The 19,650-nt window shown below is 38.2% G+C and overlaps 1 pseudogene; it reads right to left on the bottom strand.

Annotated features, from left to right (window-relative positions):
* Positions 1 to 4,761: 4,761 nt before the first annotated feature.
* Positions 4,762 to 18,094, bottom strand: LOC123168018 (achilleol B synthase-like; annotated as a pseudogene).
* Between the last annotated feature and the right edge of the window lie 1,556 nt (positions 18,095 to 19,650).

Genomic DNA, 19,650 nt, shown 5'->3' with positions numbered 1-19,650 from the left:
GCGATAAATTTTATTTAATCGGGTAGCATTCGATCCGAGAAAAAGCAGTGACATATAAACTACAATTTAGGAATGCATATATCAAGGACGACTATTCTTATCAACAGATGCACTGAGTTTCTTGGGAGCGCAACAACAACGGTGGTGAAATTCTCCTACCGGTGTGCAATAGGCAAATAAACCGTTGCAGTCACGCCTGCACATGTCTAGATCGCATTGCAAGAAAGGCATGAAACATCCTCCTTCTGCATATTCATAAAAAGAACATTGTTTAGAAGAATACCCAGACAATATGTCAAGTTATGCTTCAACATGGACCAGATGCCATAAGATCCATACAACTCAATATTGTGAACTATATAGAAAATTAGCATCACATGGCAAAACCACAGTTACTTATAGTTAGGTCAGAGATGCATGTACCTGGGCCAAACGCATCACAAGACGAAATGACAGCCGCCATGACCACAAGAGCCAAACAAACACTGGGCACTTGTGTTCTTCTTGAATATTGCCATGACAGCCTTTTTTCCTTCTCTATGTTATGTCGTTCTTCGGAATATCTGTGGGTTGCAAAGCTCTCTTTTGGCAGTACTTTTATAGAAGCAAATTAATGTTTTGGAGCACCATAAATTTGAATCATTTAATATTTGAATTAAAGCAATATTTGAGAAGCAAATGAATGTTGTAAATTATTTTTGGGAGAAGATACCATCATCTATAACTATATCTATATCTATATCTGTACCAATATAAAAAGACCCAAAGGGGCAGATGCAGCAAATCTTAGCCATCAAAGAGTGTCGATCTGATGACCTATATTTCTCCGATGGCGAGCGCTCAACATATTTAGTGTGCAATTAACAACATAATAAATATGGACTATCCACATAATTAGCACCTAACTAATACAGTATCCTACCTATTATCAAACGCGCTATGAATTTTCTGCATGATATCAATGTGCAATTATTATTCTACCTACTACCGATGTGCATTGCACATACGCATGTACTCCCTCCGTAAAATATAAGAGCGTTTTGATCATTACTTTAGTAATTTAAACGCTCTTATATTAGTTTACAGAGAGTACTAGTTTTACAAGAAAGCAATATTTATTTGCAGGCCATTACTGCCACCGGACCATGGCTTGAAGTGACGACATGCAGCAACACGGCAGGAATCTATTTTTGAAAGGCTGATATACAAAATAAAGAAGCGTCACTTATGACCTGCCTACAAGACAACAATGCAAAAATCTGATGTATCCAATCCAGAGATATACCTTCCTAATAATATTTCTACAAAACCCAGAATATACACATAAATGCATGCCACAGACATTTTTTTGCTGAAGGGATATAGAAGGAGTGATTGACGAAAAAACTACTCCCTCAGTCACAGTTTACACGATGCGCTTCAATTCTCGTGCATTTTCACCACCGAAGGGATTTTAGACGCGTTTGATTTAGTGCCACTTAATTAGGGTGTGATAACCGCAATCCAGCCCACAACTTACGCGGAGTGGAATAACTGCATGCATATGTATACACGGGGTGGAAGCATTTCATGCATGTGTGTACGCATTAATTACTTTAGTAATAGGCGCCGTGCTATAACTACCGATTCTATTTTTCAGTCCAATCGCTAATCGTCTTGGTTCCAGAGATTGTTGAAGCGCACTCCCTAAACTGTGATGGAGGGAGTACCACTTTAGAGCATTGTTAATAATACAGCCAACGGTCGGCTATAAGGAGTTGCCATATCGTCTACAGCCAACCTCTTAGTCGGCATGTATAAGTTTTAAATATGTATTAGTTTATCAATAGTTGTCCCACCTTACATCCTCATAGAGCGTCTTGGGTCTTGTGTTGCAGCTGGCTACTAACCAAGAGTCCGCTTCTCTTCTCTCTCCTCCAACTAAGCAAAAATATATTATTCTATTCCTCATAGCCTGCTTATGTCACCCTATTGTACTTGCTCTTAGGGGTTTGCATCCAATTGAACTACCACATTTTGAGAACTATTTTTTTTAGATGTGACTAAAAATTAATCACTTTCAGATAATAGCTAGTTTAGACGATTTCAACACGTTTATGACATGCGGAATCCACAGGTCAGGGCTGACATGGCAACAAAGTCAACTCTTTTTATTTTGACCGTTCAGTTGACATTATTACAGGTGCGGCCCACGATCTTCTTCTTCCTCCTCTCCCTCTCTCTTTGGCATTCCCTTGAACACCTCTTGTCCACCTGCGCTTGAGCTCCGAAGTCCTCCATGGCGCAGCACGTCCCCGGCGTTGGTCAGGGGCTCGTGCTCGCGTTCCATGCGGGCTCTGGTGCTGGAGATGGAGACGGCCCGGAGCTCATGCTGCGTGGAGATGAGCTGCTGCTGGAGCGCGACGTTGTTACATGGGGAGGCGGGCTGGAACAGATGGCGGGAGCCTTTGCACCTCCCCGACAGGCAGCACGTGTTGTTCATTCCTCGGTGTGGCACGTGCTGTTCTATTTCATGATTATGTTTGAATCTTGAACTCTGTCAAGTCAATTATGCTCAACATCTAGTCTAACAATTGCAGTCCATGTTCTCTTAATCTTTATCTTTAGGAGTCCTCGTAGTAAGTTCAAAACACTGATTTACTGTGGTGGAAAGTTATTCCGGAGTCCGATCGGTTAAACTTGTAGCTCAGTGTTGATGGCTGCTAACAAATTTGAACCTATTGAGCTTGTTTGAGAAATTTAATTTTCTGTAAGAGTGGAGAAGCTTGTTTTGAGCTCTGTGGACACTGAATTTTCTGATACATCTGTTCTATGCGATGCAGATGAAAGTGCATGGTAGTAGTGAGACCTTGTCCTAGATATTTATCTTGTGTTTGTTGACCATGTTGGCCAAATACACTCTCATGTTGGCCCTGGTAGGATTGGCAATGTTGCACTGCTCCTTTGCAAAATCTGAGCAAGCGCTAGGAATCTGAATTAGTATCTGCTGCAAGGTCAAACCACACAAAGAAAGGTACATCTTGTGCTCTGTGGCATTGACGAGGTGCCGCAGATATATGTTAGATAATACATTGTCTGTGTTGGAAACGAGAGTTTTGGCAATGCTTCACGATGTATTGATCGGTGCATAGCGCACGTATATATGGAGTACAAAGTGGGCCTACAATGACTTAGGAGGTGGGCCGGGCTATACAATATACATGCACAAACCATATGTTCAACAGTCGGCACAGCTGACAATTTTGTAGGTTTGTCCGGGTTTGGTGGAATACATTGGTTCCAAGTTTTATTCAGAACAGTGCATCAAAATCCTGTTTTCTCTCAGATTTTGTGGCTGTATCAAGCATAGACAAGAATATCTGTAGAAGCGAGAAGAAGAATATTTGGAGTGGAGGACCCCCCACCCGCAAATCCACTCAGAGATAACCTCAAGTCGCCGACGCTCGTATCGACAGTGACAGATGGAAAATCAGATCGAAAATGTACAACACTTTGAACGGTAGCTGAACTGAACATCTTGCAGATTTAGTAAGAAGCTGGATATATACTCCGTTGTATTGGGGATGGCTGAGCTGAGAAATTAAAGTAAGGCTGTTGCAGTCCATATATATATATATATGGAACCATTTTCGTTTTATTGCAAGGTTGTGGAATTCACTTTTTTGGTCCTGGCTTCTGAAACCAAGCTGTTCTTCAGCATTACTTGGTTCATGCTTCCACTTTTTTGGTTGCCCGAGACAGAGCAGCTCCTCCTCTGTGCTTGCTGGACCCTTAGCTGCATGCATGCTCTGTTTCGTCAAAGGTACAACCAGGGATTAATTGGATCGAGTGAGTCCGCTGTGATGCTGCCTCAAGCTACTACGTACGATTTTGGCTCTGAAATTCATTCTTACTTCGCAAAACCACATCTTCTGTTTCACAACAGACTTGACATACTCAGCTATTTGGTGAGCTCAAGAAAATTTCAGTCGCTGCTGAATCTTTCATTTTTCATACCATAATGGCTACGTACTTGAAGACTGAGTAATATACATTGACAGATTTCAGTCTGTAATGATAACTTACGATGAAGATATAATCATATAATCAATGGATTAAATTAAAATCATGGATCCCGCTATAAGGTGCCCCTACTACTCAAGAATAAGAATAAAAAGACAGAGTCTCTGTTTCTTGTCAGTTGTTGGGTTGAACAGATGTACTTCACTTTATTTATATGACGTGATAAGACCTTGATTGTAAAAGGTTGTACTGTCAGTAGTTAATCTTGTTGCTGCATGCTTTTTGGAAGGATGAAGCAAAAGCAAAAAAAAAAGGCATCGGTTGGCCGAAACAGAGCAGAGCAGAGCAGCTCCTCTTCTGTTTTTTGCTGCATGCAATGCATGCTCTATTTCGTCCACCGACTCTCCGGTGCCAAAAGCAACACTCCTAGCAGCTTGAAGGAAGCCTAACTCTGCAAGACATGTATGGCCCATAAGTGTGAAGAGTCAATATATTTTGGCCCGTAAGAAGCAGATTCAGTCGATGAATCTTTGACGTACTCGAACAAAATCTCACTCACTGAATTCTTTCATACAGTAACACTGTAACAGTGTATTGCTTGCAGATTTATTGAGTGATATGCATCGACTCATCTCAGTCCATAATGGCCATATTAGGCATTGCATGCTGCTAACACTGTATGAAAATAAATATACAATGTACCCTCAACTAATACTAATACATTCCACAAACCATTGGATATTATTGGAATATAAGATATTATTTGAATGAATACACTTCCTGCATACATTGTTTTCCAGAGTATTATTACATACCACAGCTCCATCACATAAAAATTCCTAGACTTTTATCCAGAGTTATTAGGCTATAGTATTCGCTACTCAAGTATTATTTCAGCAATCAGCGTACTGCCTAATTAACTCTGGAAGTCAAGCGCGAGGATTCATAGTGTAGGCAGATGTTGGGTTTACACAATCTCATCTTCTGTTCTACATAGATGTAGTTTGTCTATAGCCCATTTTCCATCTTCGGTTGGATCATGTTCAGCGGATTCAGTTCTTCACACGCAGTCGACGACGAAACTCCCCAAGAGCCCAGATGGGGAATAGATTGCTGTAGTTGCCGTAATTGTAGTAAAAGGAGCAGTTGAAGCATCCAATGTGTTCCTGCCACCAAAGGTGAAACTTCAGATTGCTTTAGGAAGCAGTAACAGACATTTCCAAAAAAAAATGTACTTTGGCATAACACTGCCATATATTTAGGTATAACAAGGTTATCAGATGATTCGACATGATCCTAAGCAGGAACGATAAACTATTAATGTAGCCTCAAAAGTTCAATGCTTACTTGCTGGGGAAACTCGCCTGTGTCTAGTTGCATATTGATCAATTCTTTTGCAGCATGATATAGTGGTGCGGGATCTCGCTCAACCTGAATAGAATGACCGTGATACGAAAATAACATGTGGATGCCAGAATAGTTGAAAGTTAACGATATATTAGCAGCCCAGAGTCAATTCAAATGAACCATGAAGAAAACATACCTGCCCAGCATAAATTAAAGCTAACATTGCCCAAGCAGTGTTGACTGCATGAGGACTAGCGGCATCCACATAAGACTGTAAAATATTAGAGTGGAAACCATCATTAAATTCATTAAGATTTTCCATAATCAGAACTCACAATATGTCAATGGTTCAAAGGGAACGGGATCTAGACATTTTCAATTATACTAATTTTAAATGGCTTATCATTATGCATATAATTAATTATTCAATCAAAGGACTCAAGTTGGTAGCTTGCACAACAAGGGCTTTACGGTAAAACATTCAGCCGGGTAAGGTAAGAGCAGCATTGACTAACAAATAAGGACAAACGTATTTTGTCACAATTTCACTTCCAAGACACTTCCATCACATCAATTGACATGACTAATTTCTATGTTCATGTGACAACATAATAAGGGATAACTGTTTTTCATTGATTATAGATGAAGAATGAGTAAGATTATTATATTTTGAAATTGGAATTAGTCTGAGAGATAGGAGTTGTGGGATGATTGAGTAGGGCATAGACAACTAGTTATTACAAGCAAATAAAATTATACAAGTTAAACATGATGAAGCAAGTCGCATTGAAAACGCAGCTAGTTAATCCCTAGGTGAACCCCTAGCCGGTCCCACTTTATCGGGGTTCCAGAAGGGATGATGGTTTCAGTATAGACTGAATGTGCATTTCCAACACTGTTGGAGGTGATCAAAAGATGGACTGCTAGCAGCATCTACTCAGCTCGATTGTGCCATGAGGCTCTTTTTCATGGTGCCATTGTACCACTTGGTTCTTTTTGTTTCCCTCGGTTGTTGCCTGCTTGGGCATGTTCCAAAACGAGGTGCAATACTTATTGCGTTTTCTCAGATAAAAGGATATGATCCAAAACATAGGAGGTTAGCTACAGCAAGGAAAATGTTAACAGGCCTGGATTTGCCCCTTTTTATTTTTCTAAAACCTACAACTAAGCAATCATTGATTTGGGCAGCATGCCATCAATGGACCTTTTGTTTTCTAAAACCTACACACCAACCATGGTATATCATATGTTCTACATGACGGTACTCCCTCCATTCCCTTATACAAGGCCACAAACTCATATTACAGGTACCAAGGGAAAATTTAATGACTACTTTGAAAGGCAACTTTTCTTTTCGTTAACCGGGATCTTTAATACGCCACAAGCATGCAACGAATGAATGTGAAGGAAGTAGCTAAGTGTCATTATGACTACATGCATGTAAGTATTAAAAAGTTACTAGTACGAGAAAACATCATTAATTTTTGCCTCGGTTACCGTTTGTGGCCTTGTATTGATGCAAAATGTATTTTTGGTAGTGGCCTTGTATAAGGGAATGGAGGGAGTATATCATATGTATTTGACCAGAAATCTAGCCTGTTGCAACGAAAACATGCCCATTCAACAAATGTTTGGCCAGAAACTGAAACTTACCAAATATCGAGATGCTATGAACAAACATGGCTGTGGAGGGAAGTAGAGAGCAAAAATTATACAGAGGGGAGGGGGGCCAAGATCTCTTATAAGGTTGTGTTTCTCTATAGTTTGCCTTTGCAAGTCTAACAGACCTACGACGCTAGTTTAGTGGGATCAGGGTTGCGCAACACAATCTATTCCTAATGATTTTCCAATGTATGGTTCAAATTTCTGAACTATTTGGGGCTATGGAGTTTGTGCTAATGATCTGCCAGATACATCTACTAGGGGATAGCATCTCGAAAGCTTGCTAAGGGATAGGCGGATAGCATCTCAAAAGCTTGCTCAAGATTTTTTTTTTACAAACCAAGCATGACCTTATCAAACCCTAATAACAGCGCGGGGCTACATGCATTACGGATAGCATCTCAAAAGCTTTCTCAAGAAAAATTACCTCAATTTCACTAGAAAGATAAGTCTCTCCCCATCCACATGTACTTAACTGCTTTGATAATAGAAAGTTGCATGCATTGCGTATAAAGGAACTATTTTCGTAAGTTCTTCCAGAAGCTATTAAACCTTTTACAGCAAATAATGTTCCATAAGTGAAACATATACCCCAAGTGCCATACCTATTAGATAAGAAATAATCCAATTATTGACTAACAATATATAAAGTTCAAATAATTGACACCAACAAACAAAATATTTTAGATACCATGAACCATCCTTTCGTTGACTATTCTCAATAAATATGGAAGCATTTTTAATGCATTTTCCTATCTCTTCTTCACGGTACCCCGGGTAAATTTCTCTAAACATAATCAAGGCTTGAAGCACCGATGATGTGCATTCGACGGATCTATCAATTGATTTAAGCACATGAATTAGCTCTCCAATTATATGAAGGAAAAAAGAATAGATGGTATCTTCTGCAAGCAAGATGTTTTCCTCCTTACGGATAATCGACCATAATATTCAGAAAAGTCTCAGAAGGGTTGAGAACCTATTACAAATTTAAAAAGTTAGTGTATGGTCAAGTAAAACATGTTAAAACAACAATATCATTTTGGACATTCTGAATAGATATACAATACACAAGATAAGAGGAATAAACAATGAGTGAATGCTAGATATTAAAATTTATTCCCCAGTTTGAACTATTAGATTATGTTGTAGTTTATTTTTTATAATATTCATGTGCTAATTGGGTTCGAGCATTAATATACAGGGTACCTGCTGCATAAACTGGACCCATTCCTATCTCTGTCATCCAAAGATACTACTGACTATTATTGTACAGGTAGTTGTCATTTCGGGTGATAAAAATACTATTCAGAAGTAGCTGATTCCCAAGTGTGGTCAAGTGTAGTGTAGTGGGTTGTCTATTTGGTTAGTTTTTAAAATTTAAATTGACTGTAACTCTGGCCAAGAACTGGTTACATCTGAATTTCCATTCTGAATTTGCAAACTGAAACTACTTGTCCTTATTTTAAGATTATTTTGTGTACACAAGGTTCTTAAAACCTTGTTACATGCAATTAAAATAGTCCCCATAGAATTGGTGCACTTGGTATCCCATATAAGAGATGTAGAACTGCCAAATACTCACCTCAATCAGTGAAGTAGTTCTCTTCCACTCGTACGTAGAAAAGGTACCATCTTTGTTCTTCAAAGGAGACAAGCTTATTATCAATAATCATTTATTTGAATTGCAAGGTTCAATTATTTAAAGAGAACACATAGAATGTAGTAAGCATTACTAAAAATGGAATAATAAAATAAGTTAAAAAAGGAAGATACTTTGTCTTAAGACGTAATATAAACTTATAACCCACACAAGAGCACAAAACTGAAACAATTTCAGTAAGGAATAATGATTTAAAGGAATGATGATGACACATATAATTGTATCTTATGCAGTTGATGAACTCTTTATCCTTCAAAATTATTCATCACCGAAATTGGAGTGATGTGCAAAAATCTGGGAGAGAAAGTTCAGAAACCTTTTGTAGCTAATACTTGTTTGCACCATAGGATCCCCAATATTTTGTCAACAACTAATCATGACGACAATAGAACGCCAACATTGGAAACAAAGATATGATGAATCCATGTTGTTTCTAACATTCCAACTATTCCACCACAACACGCTTCTACCCATATGATGTTTGACATAATTACTGCCTATAAGTGTACCTTTTGTCTTGTCCTAACGTCGATTGAATTAAACTAGTCTGATGCAATATTTCAGGTGTGTCGGCATGGAAAATGGGTCCAAGACCAACAAAGTCCTGGCATTGGTTCAGCGACCATTGAGGATCGTATTCAAACTTAGTCCAAGCCAAACTAGTATTACCAAAGAGAACAAAACAATTGGTTGTAACCCGATCATAACCATAATGAGGAGTAGGAGGAACTAGTTGAAATACATTGCCAATCTCCTCAGAAGCTTGAGCTTTTGGGTGAGCTAGATGATGCATGCAATTCAATATGGTACTAGGGCCATGAAATGACAATTCTATCTATTAGTTGCAGGGTCAGCTCATAGTTCATTTGGACCCATAGTTCTTAACCTCTGGCACCGCACTAAAGCCTAGAGGTCTCAAGTTCAAGACCTAAAAAATGCAATAATAATATTCCTGGTCTACGTCGATCCCACATTTAGGACTTGGAGGAGGCTAGACATGAGGGAGTGTTCAAATATATTTCCCGCTGCTCCTCAAATCTTGAGTTTTCGGGTAAAATTGTAGGGTACCCAGTCATCGACATTGGCTAGTAAGATGAGCCCATCTCTATTGTCACCTCTATTGTTGCCAATCTCTCCCTCTGTTGTAAAGAGGGTGTCAACAAGTCGAATGCCATGTGAGCATATTTGTAGCTGTATGATTGGTTAGGATATCATGTCACTCACTTAATGTACTCCATGGACCCAAATCAACAGTTTCAAAGCACAACGATCTATACGACGCCCCATTCCCCCCACATTATTTTGGTGAACCATAGTATACTTTAATCATTAGCTATAAATTATTATCTACACTACTCGCACACATTTATTGGCCATTGGGGGCACTATCTATTAGTGACATTATTTTTTAATGCAATTCACATCTTCACATTGTATTCTATCTGTTTATGTGCATGTATTTCCATGATTTTGAAATTTAGATGTATCGTTGATACTCTTTTCAATGTTATCTTTGTCCCAAGGGCATGTTGTACCTGCCTTGACCTCTAGACAAGATCGCACAGCCTTTACCTGTAGGCATGACTGTAGAAGAGATGATATAAGTGGACTGGATTGATTATAATTTAGACGAAGTACCTCAAAAAATTGAGAAAATTAACTATGAGGACATGAAACAATATCCAAGTTAGGCTCATACCATGAAAGAAAGTAAGCAATCCACTGCATCATACAACCTTTCTCCTTTTATTGGCCCCCCCCCCCCCCCACACGAGATTAGGAGGGATATTTGACAACAATAATAATGCCTAAAGAGATAAGAATTGTTAAGAAAAATATGTTTTGCAATTAGTGACTTATCCACACAGAAAACGTTAGGGCATTTGTACACTTGAAAATAACCGAAAAGTTCCACAAAATTCAATGACATAATGACACAAGTGCACTTGCAAATATTTGTGTACGAATTTTATAATGTATATATAATACAAAAATACAAATCATGAAGCGTTGTATTAGTTATGTATGAGAACCTTGCTTATCTTTTTCCATAGACATTCATTAGCTTCTTGGGAAATTTTAGAATCATTCACCATTCTATTGTGTAAATCAAATGTTTGGAACCTATAAAATCACATATACTTTTTGGGTGAAGCATATATTAACCAGTAGTGCACTTAATGATAGACTTTTTCCACGAAAGAACATTCCCACTTTTCTAGATTAAGACAATATCAGAAATAATTTCTCATGACCTGAAGTGCTTCTGCAGTACAATCTGATACAGACCAGCCATTATCTGCGGTTGAAAGTGTCCATGAACCTTTCGATCTATGGCGGTAATAGGCTTTGTTATCAGGATGGTTCTCAAGAACCTGTAAGTAAGAAGTTGATGTCGAAATTACTATGCCAATATTTTTTTATTTTCAATATGTAAGGTCGGGAGATAGAGAATATTTAACCTGTGAATTTTTAATGAATTCATGGGCTTTCCGAAGTGTTGGACCAAACTGATTAATAAGGTCTGTTGAGCAATATGCTTGGATAATAAAAGATGTCTCCCAGCTTTGACAACCATCATATACCTATCATAAATAACTAGGCAAAATGGGTGTATGCAATACACATGTATCTTCATAGAACACTTGAATTACAGATGTGTATGAAAGAAGCTCTCACATCAAATACATGGAAAATATTAAAAAAAACATAAAAACAATGTAACATCCTCATTTTGATGGATTAAAAAAATGATGGAAAGCATGTTGCAAGCCAGGTGCATGTATCAATAAACTGATTTATGTGGAGTTGCTCAAATTAATCTCACATTTTTTGAAATTAACTTGCCTAATGAAAGGATGAAATGAATTTTCGCAATTTCCTATGTTTGTATTGTTGTATTTTTATTGCATTCCTCTTGTCTAATTTGACTTTCCGAAATTTTCTCATAATGTTTTAGTAGCGTTTCATTTTATTAGATTTTATTTGCTTTCAGAATTGACTTTGTTGAAAAATTGGTCCCAATTAAAATGGGTCGAATCCATGATGGCCAACAAAGGGGATACACACAAAAAAACTTACACACATAATCCTCGCTCATGTTGCTTCCCCTCTCCTTTCTAGGAAACAACCCAATCCTCCCCCCTCCCTCATTAGCATTATTTTATCTGTCATCCAACCGCAACCAAAAACCAGAGGGGAGGCAGTAGGAGCGAACAAAGGTTAGATTTGGTTTATTCGAAGAAACTGAACTTATTGGTAGTATAGGGGAGGGACCTTTGCAAAGATCAGCACCGGTGAAACACCGGGGGGGAGGGGGAGGCGTCGAGGCATCTGGAGCAGGCTCTGGTTTAATTGTCAGTTTGTCTCCTTATGTTAGTATCCACTAATTGTTCATTTATCTCCTTATCCACTACTTATAAAAGCGCATGTTTTATGAATCCAATAAATCATATCCATTCATTCAACGAAAACCAACAAACTCGATCTTCTCGGTGATGGCTCCGATGAGATGATGTATCACAACAAAACTATCTCATAAAACGGACATGGAGTTTGTGAGCACGAGCTCACATGCACCCGGTGGAACAGTATAATCTAAAAAATGGTAAAATAATAAAAATACTGAAATTTATGGACAAAAAACAATTATGTGTTTCACATGTATGCAAAGTTTTCTGATGGCATGACATTCGTGGAGGTCAGCAAGAAGCAAAAAATTCCTAAAGAACAAAAAATATAAAAAGGAAAGAAAACTTATAGTTAATTAAGAAATATAGGGTGTGACATTCTATTCTCCATTTGGTTTCATTGGTAAACAAATTATCCATAAACACAAAATGCATAAACAAATAATCTATCAGTAGTCGTGGAATCAACAGGATGAAGTAGCTGATCTTTCAAGCCAAGATTTACACATAATGGTGCTCAACCTTTTTGAACTATAACAAATGGAGTGAAGGAAAAGTAGTGTAAAAACATGCAAAAAAAATTGTTACTTGTGCTTTCATGCCATCTTCTGCCAGTCATAGATAATCATAGATCCTTGGAATATGCAACTTCAATGCATCTGAATTTGGATCATCGATCCAACAACAAATCATATTTAGTGCCTAGAGAAAAAAAATCTCAATGTGTTAGTTCAAATTACTTAGGTTACGAGATAAATTGTGAGAAAATGGCAAAGAAATCATTTAGATGGTAAAATGGCTAATAGGAATGTTAACACATGAACTTGACAGTGGCAATGACTGGGTTTGGGGGGGGGGCTGGGACTGGTTTGATTGTCTAGTTCTAAGCATACACCGTTAAATAATACTAAACATCTATCATGATGCTCCTCCTTTTGTATGCATATATTTAATATAACACATGTAGAAAATAAGAAACAATTGTAATTGCATAAGCACCAAGGTTATTACACTAAATATATGCATAACGAATACAATAAAACTTCTATTTTTTTAGTGCTTCATAGCTCCTCTTGACAGCAAAACCGTAGTCAAGACAATACTGGCTATTAGGTTTTGACTAATAATAACATTATCTAGAATATATATATATATATATATATATATATATATATATATATATATATGTTGGTGAAATGACATGTAGATAGACAAAACCTTGAAGATCATGCATAGTATCTACAATCAGTTCTATTTAGCTCACGTCTAATCCCAAACATAAAGCTTGCTTCACTCAAAACGAATTGAGTCTAGCCTTAGACAAATTCTCTTGCAAAATTAGCAAAAGTCATCCATAATTTTGTTCTATAGATGAAGAAGTAAGCCTATATTACCTTGTTAATCGGACATATACCAATATATTTAGTACTTTCATCTTCATAATGGATATGTTTCATGAGGTTTTTCAATGCTTTATCTCTTAGCTTATTAACTGGCCAACAATTCAACACTGGTTCCACAAATTTCGTAAGACATGTCCAAATAACATCTTGCAGCAATGATCGTGGATAGCGAAGGTCTTCCTGCATGCAACAACAGATAATAAAAAAGGCAGTTAAAAGCGTATATTTGACACATAAATTAAATACTTGACAATTTCAATTTAAGGAAAACAGACAAGATTTATATTGAGTAAATAATTATAATTTTCCCATCTTACTTCCATTGGCAGTCACCTTATCTAAGCTTTAATCATTAGTTTTACAAGTTGTGTAATGCTTCTTCTACAGTTTTCGCGATCACTAATAGTCATTAGTTTTCTTTTTGTATCATAAGAACATGCACATGTGACAAGTGTAAGCAACTTAACTCAAAATGAAAACAAAGTACATATATAAACTTACAATTTGCAAAGCAAAACTAAACACAATTAGAGATATTCAGTGTTGTTCTAATTTTGTAATAATTGAGCATACACACAACCAAATGATAGTATGTATAAAACATAAAATTTACACATGCATAGTTACTACAACTAACTATAAGATGGCATACATAAATGAACAGATTATGTAGGAGGTTCGCACTCTACGGTACGATCTGTTTTCAAAAAACAACTTACTAATATATTTGCTTCCAAAATAAGGGTTACATTTCGAGCTAGCAATCTTACTAAAACAAACCTTGGCACAAGTGTCACGTGCTTTATTCCAATCGACCTCACCGTATGGTATGCTATAGAGCTCCTCCCTTATTGCCAATATTGTTGGTATAAGTGGGCCAACAAACTTTTTACCATAGAGATAAGACATTGGCATATAAATCAATTGGCAAAAGCACCAGAATCGTCCTATGGAAGAGAAAGTACACCTAAATAAGAAAAATGTTCATAAAAGTAACATCCAAATGCATTATTGAAGATGTTAATTGCTGAATGGTTCTTGATTCATTACCTTTTATCCACATAAACAACCAAACTTAGCACTCACGAATTACAGTTTCAAAAGAAACATGCAACTCGTGTTACTTATTAGTATACAACTATCCTCATTCGTATGCATGATATCAACTTATACTCATTATGTCACTCCGATTTTCTATGGGGTGGGGGTAGATGTCGCTCCTGCTTCCACCTTCCACACAGTCGTAGAGATTCATGTGACAACATATCTTTCGACAGGTATGAATCTAATAAGGTACATTCATCATTCGATGCCCCAATGGGGGAACTATCTCCCGTAGCAACACACTATTTTCCTATGACTCAAACAAATAAATTGATCCCAAATTATCCAAAAAAATGCACAAAGTTACATGTGAAGGGTCAAAACTATAAATCACATACATAATTGCATTTTGTTGAATTAGATTTAGTTTAGTCCAAATCATGTTTACTCCCTCCGTTCCATAATTCTTGTCATAGTTTTAGTTCAAGTTTTTTTACTAAAACCACGATAAAAATTATGGAATGGAGGGTTTAACATTTTAACATGTGGAATCTGATGAGAGAATCACAATTGAGCAATCCCACGACATGGTATAGGCCTAGTAGGATGGGGAAGGACCAAGCCCATAATATGAGGCCTATATATCTAGGACGAATCCACAAAGCCTAGTCGGCAGGAAGCTATCTAGGAAATCCACTCGGCATGTCAAAGGGAGTGTCATGAAAGCGGGCATTACTACCCGCCCGCTCCACTCAACAACCAATCCAGGCATTACATCATGTAATGAGTAGCAACAAAAACAATCGACATTCAATGAGCCATTACTAGCAGATATTAATCCAGCTGACCGCTGTAGCTTCTAACCTTGCCATGCCTATATAAGGCATGGCTAGGGAACTTGGTCGGGGGTTTCCATTGTGAGCATTCATGCCATTACTAAAACCCTCATACGAGGAAGAAGCAACACTCAGCAGGAATAGGGTATGACCTCTTAGACAGAGGGCCCAAACCTGGCTAAAATCCATCAAGTGAATCTTGTTCCTCGGCCATCCTCTCGCACACCCCCCCCCCACCTCTTAGAAATGTCTATGGTCATGAAATCCCCACGAGAGCATCCCCGATATCAATTTCCATTGAACATAATGGATGCAATGAAGTCTGGGTCTATTGAAATATTTTTCAAGTAACTATAGTTTAAACAAAAAAGCAACTTAGAACAAGTACTTCTTCATCTGCCCGTAACTTCGTAAAATTTTAACTAAAATTGGTGACATAATTAATAGCCAACACAGTAGTGCATGAAAATGTCAATATGGTCATTTATGACATAAAAATGTGCATTCAATGTAGATAGTAAGACAAGGAGAAACTCGAGAAAGTTGACTGGTACATGTAGGGAAAACAACAAAGAGAATTGAGATAGTAAGAACAGATTTGGAAATTTAGTGTACATTTTAGTCATGAGAGGCATTACATATGTAGAGGATTCGCACAAAAGAAACAAGTACCTGGATGAATTGGAAGAAAATGTGGGACAAGCCATAGTTCAGGAATGATCGAATTATTTCCAAACCATTCATACAAACCAACCACCTTCATTTATAAAACATGAATCACTTGCATTAACCCCTCCTTAATTAGCGAAGAAATAATGGTTTCTAGATAAAATACAACAACAATTTTGGCCACCAACATTTGGTCATTTTAGGGCTGAGACCTAACATACCCTAGAAACTAAGAAGCTAAACTATTTCACTCGGAATGCTTTCACTAATTAAAGTGGAGATAAATAATTATTACCTTAATTTTCGAGAAATCTATTCTTGTAATTAAAATAGAAACAACAAACAGTCATGGAATTCATTTTAATTTGGAGGAAAACTAAAAATACCATAAAGATGAAGATTTTGATAAATTTTAATCAGTTTTCTTATTTATTAACAATCTAGTACATTCACAAAAAATTCATGCAAAAGGCATTATGATTAAATTTTAAAGTGCAATTTAAGTTTGTTCAAGATAGTTAGGGAAAATGTTAGACTTAACATGTAACTGGTTTAGAAAAAATCCCTTCATGATACTTAAGGAATTTGCCAAAAAAAACATGCCCCATAGAGCCCGATTTATTGTCACACACGCATGCATAGATATATGTCACACACTAGATTGTTTGTCTTTCAGTGGCATACCGAGAGCCATATCTTTCCCCATTGTGGTATTGCAGCTGCACTTCCATGCAATAGAATCCAAGCACGCCCCTTGATCAAGGCTTCATTGTCCACCTCATCAAGAAGCCTCAAGGTAACATAGTTTAAGCATGATCCAAACATGGTGCTCGGGCCCAACACTTGTGTGCCCCAACCACCATCTTCATTCTACATGGATTACAATAAATGCAATTTCGTCATGTTCTTCTGTACCATGGAACAGTAATGCGCATTTGGCATATAAAGACTATTACTAGAAAGTAAGTGGAACTGATGTTGGCATGCCTGATGGTTGTAAATATAGCGACAAATCTCACGACGATGTTCTCTTGAAAGGACGGTATTGAGTGTTCCAGTAACATGTAGAGCAAATATCTGCAAGATAAAATAAAAATCATCATCATAATGTTGTCCATAGGCCAACTACGGTAAACTGAAATAAAAATCATCACTATGATAATTATTTCAGGATTATTGACAACCCAACATTAAACTGAACTGGCCAACATTTCAGGATTATCGCTGGCACTATAATTAGATAGTCCTTAATTAAGCAGTACAAAAGGAAGTGAAATTTTTACTACAGAATTTCTGGCAGTACACATACAACTTGTTGGAAAGACTTGGGTACAAAAATTACTAAAAATTATGTCACAAACAATCAGGTTCACCATCCAACAATAGAGCATTTCCTTTCTGCTAGCAATATTCACCGACTAACTATAAAATATATTTCATGAAACAAAGTGAAGTCAAAATATAGTGAGATAAGTAAGTAAAATAAAATACAGACCAAGATGGGCATAATGAACATAATTCCACTGTAATCGCCAGGCCAATGCCCATCGTGTGCTTGCAGAGCAGAGTGTTGACTAAGGGCTCGCCTCAATGATGTTAATACAGTCTCTTCTGTGACTTGTGCAATATCTACAAGCTTGATCGCCGGAAGATCCACCTGAACCTGAAGAAGCTTTTCTTTCGCATACTGCATGCAATAGATAATTTGAGAATTGTACGGTAGATGCTGGAGTATATACTTACTTAAAACCCAGATTTGCATATACAACAAGTTTACATAGACGTGACACGCAGTATATAAGTACCTGCATGCGCATAAGAAGATCCTGTGACTCCCTCTTGTGGAAGCGGCTGCGGGTGAAGTCCCGGCGCAGTGTGTCAACCTCGGCGCGCTCCTCGGGCGTGCCGTGGTCGGGGTCGAACTCCCACACTGCCCTGCCAAGGAAGTTGTTCACCGACCGCAACCACGGCCCGCCGCCCTCCGACACCTTGAGCCTCCACATCTCCCTCCCTCCCTGCCGTTCACTAACTAGCTAGCTAGCTAACCCAAAATATATACTCGTATGGTGGATCGCTTCAGACTTGAGATCAGATCGGCTCACCGGCGCCTAGTAAGTAAAGTTCTGGTGGCCAACTTGTGTGTACAGTAGTTAATATTGGTCCAGAGGACAGGTGGCCATCTTCAATTCAGCCCTAGCTACCTTCCGTCTTCACCGTCCTCATCGTTATCCTCTTCTGGCACAAAGACCTGATCGTCTGCTTGTTGCTCCCACAAATTAACCTCATCTCTACCGTGATTCATTGTTCATCAAGTACGTAATAAATAGTAGTAACTCACGTTGTAATGATGATAGGTCTGTGGCGATGTGAACCAGGCTGTCGCATGCATGCTGGCAACAACAATACGTATTAATATGAATGCAGCTTTAATTTCTCCTTAATTAGTTCTCCTTCCGTCCCAAAATATAAAAACGTTTTTTATACTAGTGTAGTGTCAAAAACGTTATTATATTATGGGACAGATGGAGTAGCACAGATACTACTGAAAATAGGATACAGCATCTAGCCATATGCGAATATGTAAACACTGTTGGAGCTGCATGCTCTTCTGCTTGCTCTAGCTCCGTCTCACAGCTCACGAGGGAACAATAAACACACCAAGGAAGAAACCGACTGCTAGCTTTGCCAAGAGGGTCTGATCCTTTTGGTGAACACAAGTGCTACATTTTTTCTCAGCCCTCGTGGCTTCTTTAAATACTCAACGTAAGATATATACAAGCAAGATGCCCGTGCTACTCTATGGAATCACAAAAGATCAGGTGGACATTGTTTACTTAAGCGTAGGAGCCTACTGAACAATAGAAGATGTACCAACACATACTGTTGATAAGTACACACCGGGCAAAATCAAACGTATGGTTTCCGTCCGATAAACCCCTGCTTCCAAGCCAAACATTTTGTTCTCAATTTTGACCTTGCAGAAGACTTGTTGTTCTCCCTACCAGTTTTCTCGCCGGTCTTCCATATTGAGGGGATAAAGAGCATGAGCAAATAAAAAAAATTGTCCACACGCATTTGGCAATTGCGACCGTGCCAACACAGCCTCCACCTCCTACTAGCACCACATTAAGCAAGAAATGGAGACACAATAAGCACCTCACTTTTGCTGGAATTTTTTCTATTTATGGGTCAGCCCAATAGCAGATTCAGAAATTCCTAATAAATCCTAGAGGCCTACGCAGCCCATTCGTGCAAGGCAAGAGGTGGAGCTTAAGTTTAGTCCCACATTGCTAGTTTGGTAGGAGTTGGACCTCCTTATAAGGGAGGCTCTTTCCCCACATGTATGAGCATGAGAAAAAGAGGGACATCCACGCGCGCTCCTCCGCCGCCCGCCACTCCACGCCACAGCGCTGGTTAATATTTTGCTATAGTGGAGTTTGAATGCGAACAGTAGGCCTCCGAAACCCCGCCTCTTTGAGTCCTGTACGGGAGAAAGGTGATAAGGTTTTTGGGGAGCGCTCTGCGTGACTACTGACCAGTTCATCACGGATGCTCCGGTTCCGCCGTTGTTCCGTATGTCTTCGTGTTCTCTCTATTGAATATCTTGCCTCAGT

This window comes from Triticum aestivum, chromosome 7D (genome assembly GCF_018294505.1).
Source record: "Triticum aestivum cultivar Chinese Spring chromosome 7D, IWGSC CS RefSeq v2.1, whole genome shotgun sequence".
Classification (NCBI taxonomy): domain Eukaryota; kingdom Viridiplantae; phylum Streptophyta; class Magnoliopsida; order Poales; family Poaceae; genus Triticum; species Triticum aestivum.
This window is presented reverse-complemented; position numbering and strand designations above follow the sequence as displayed.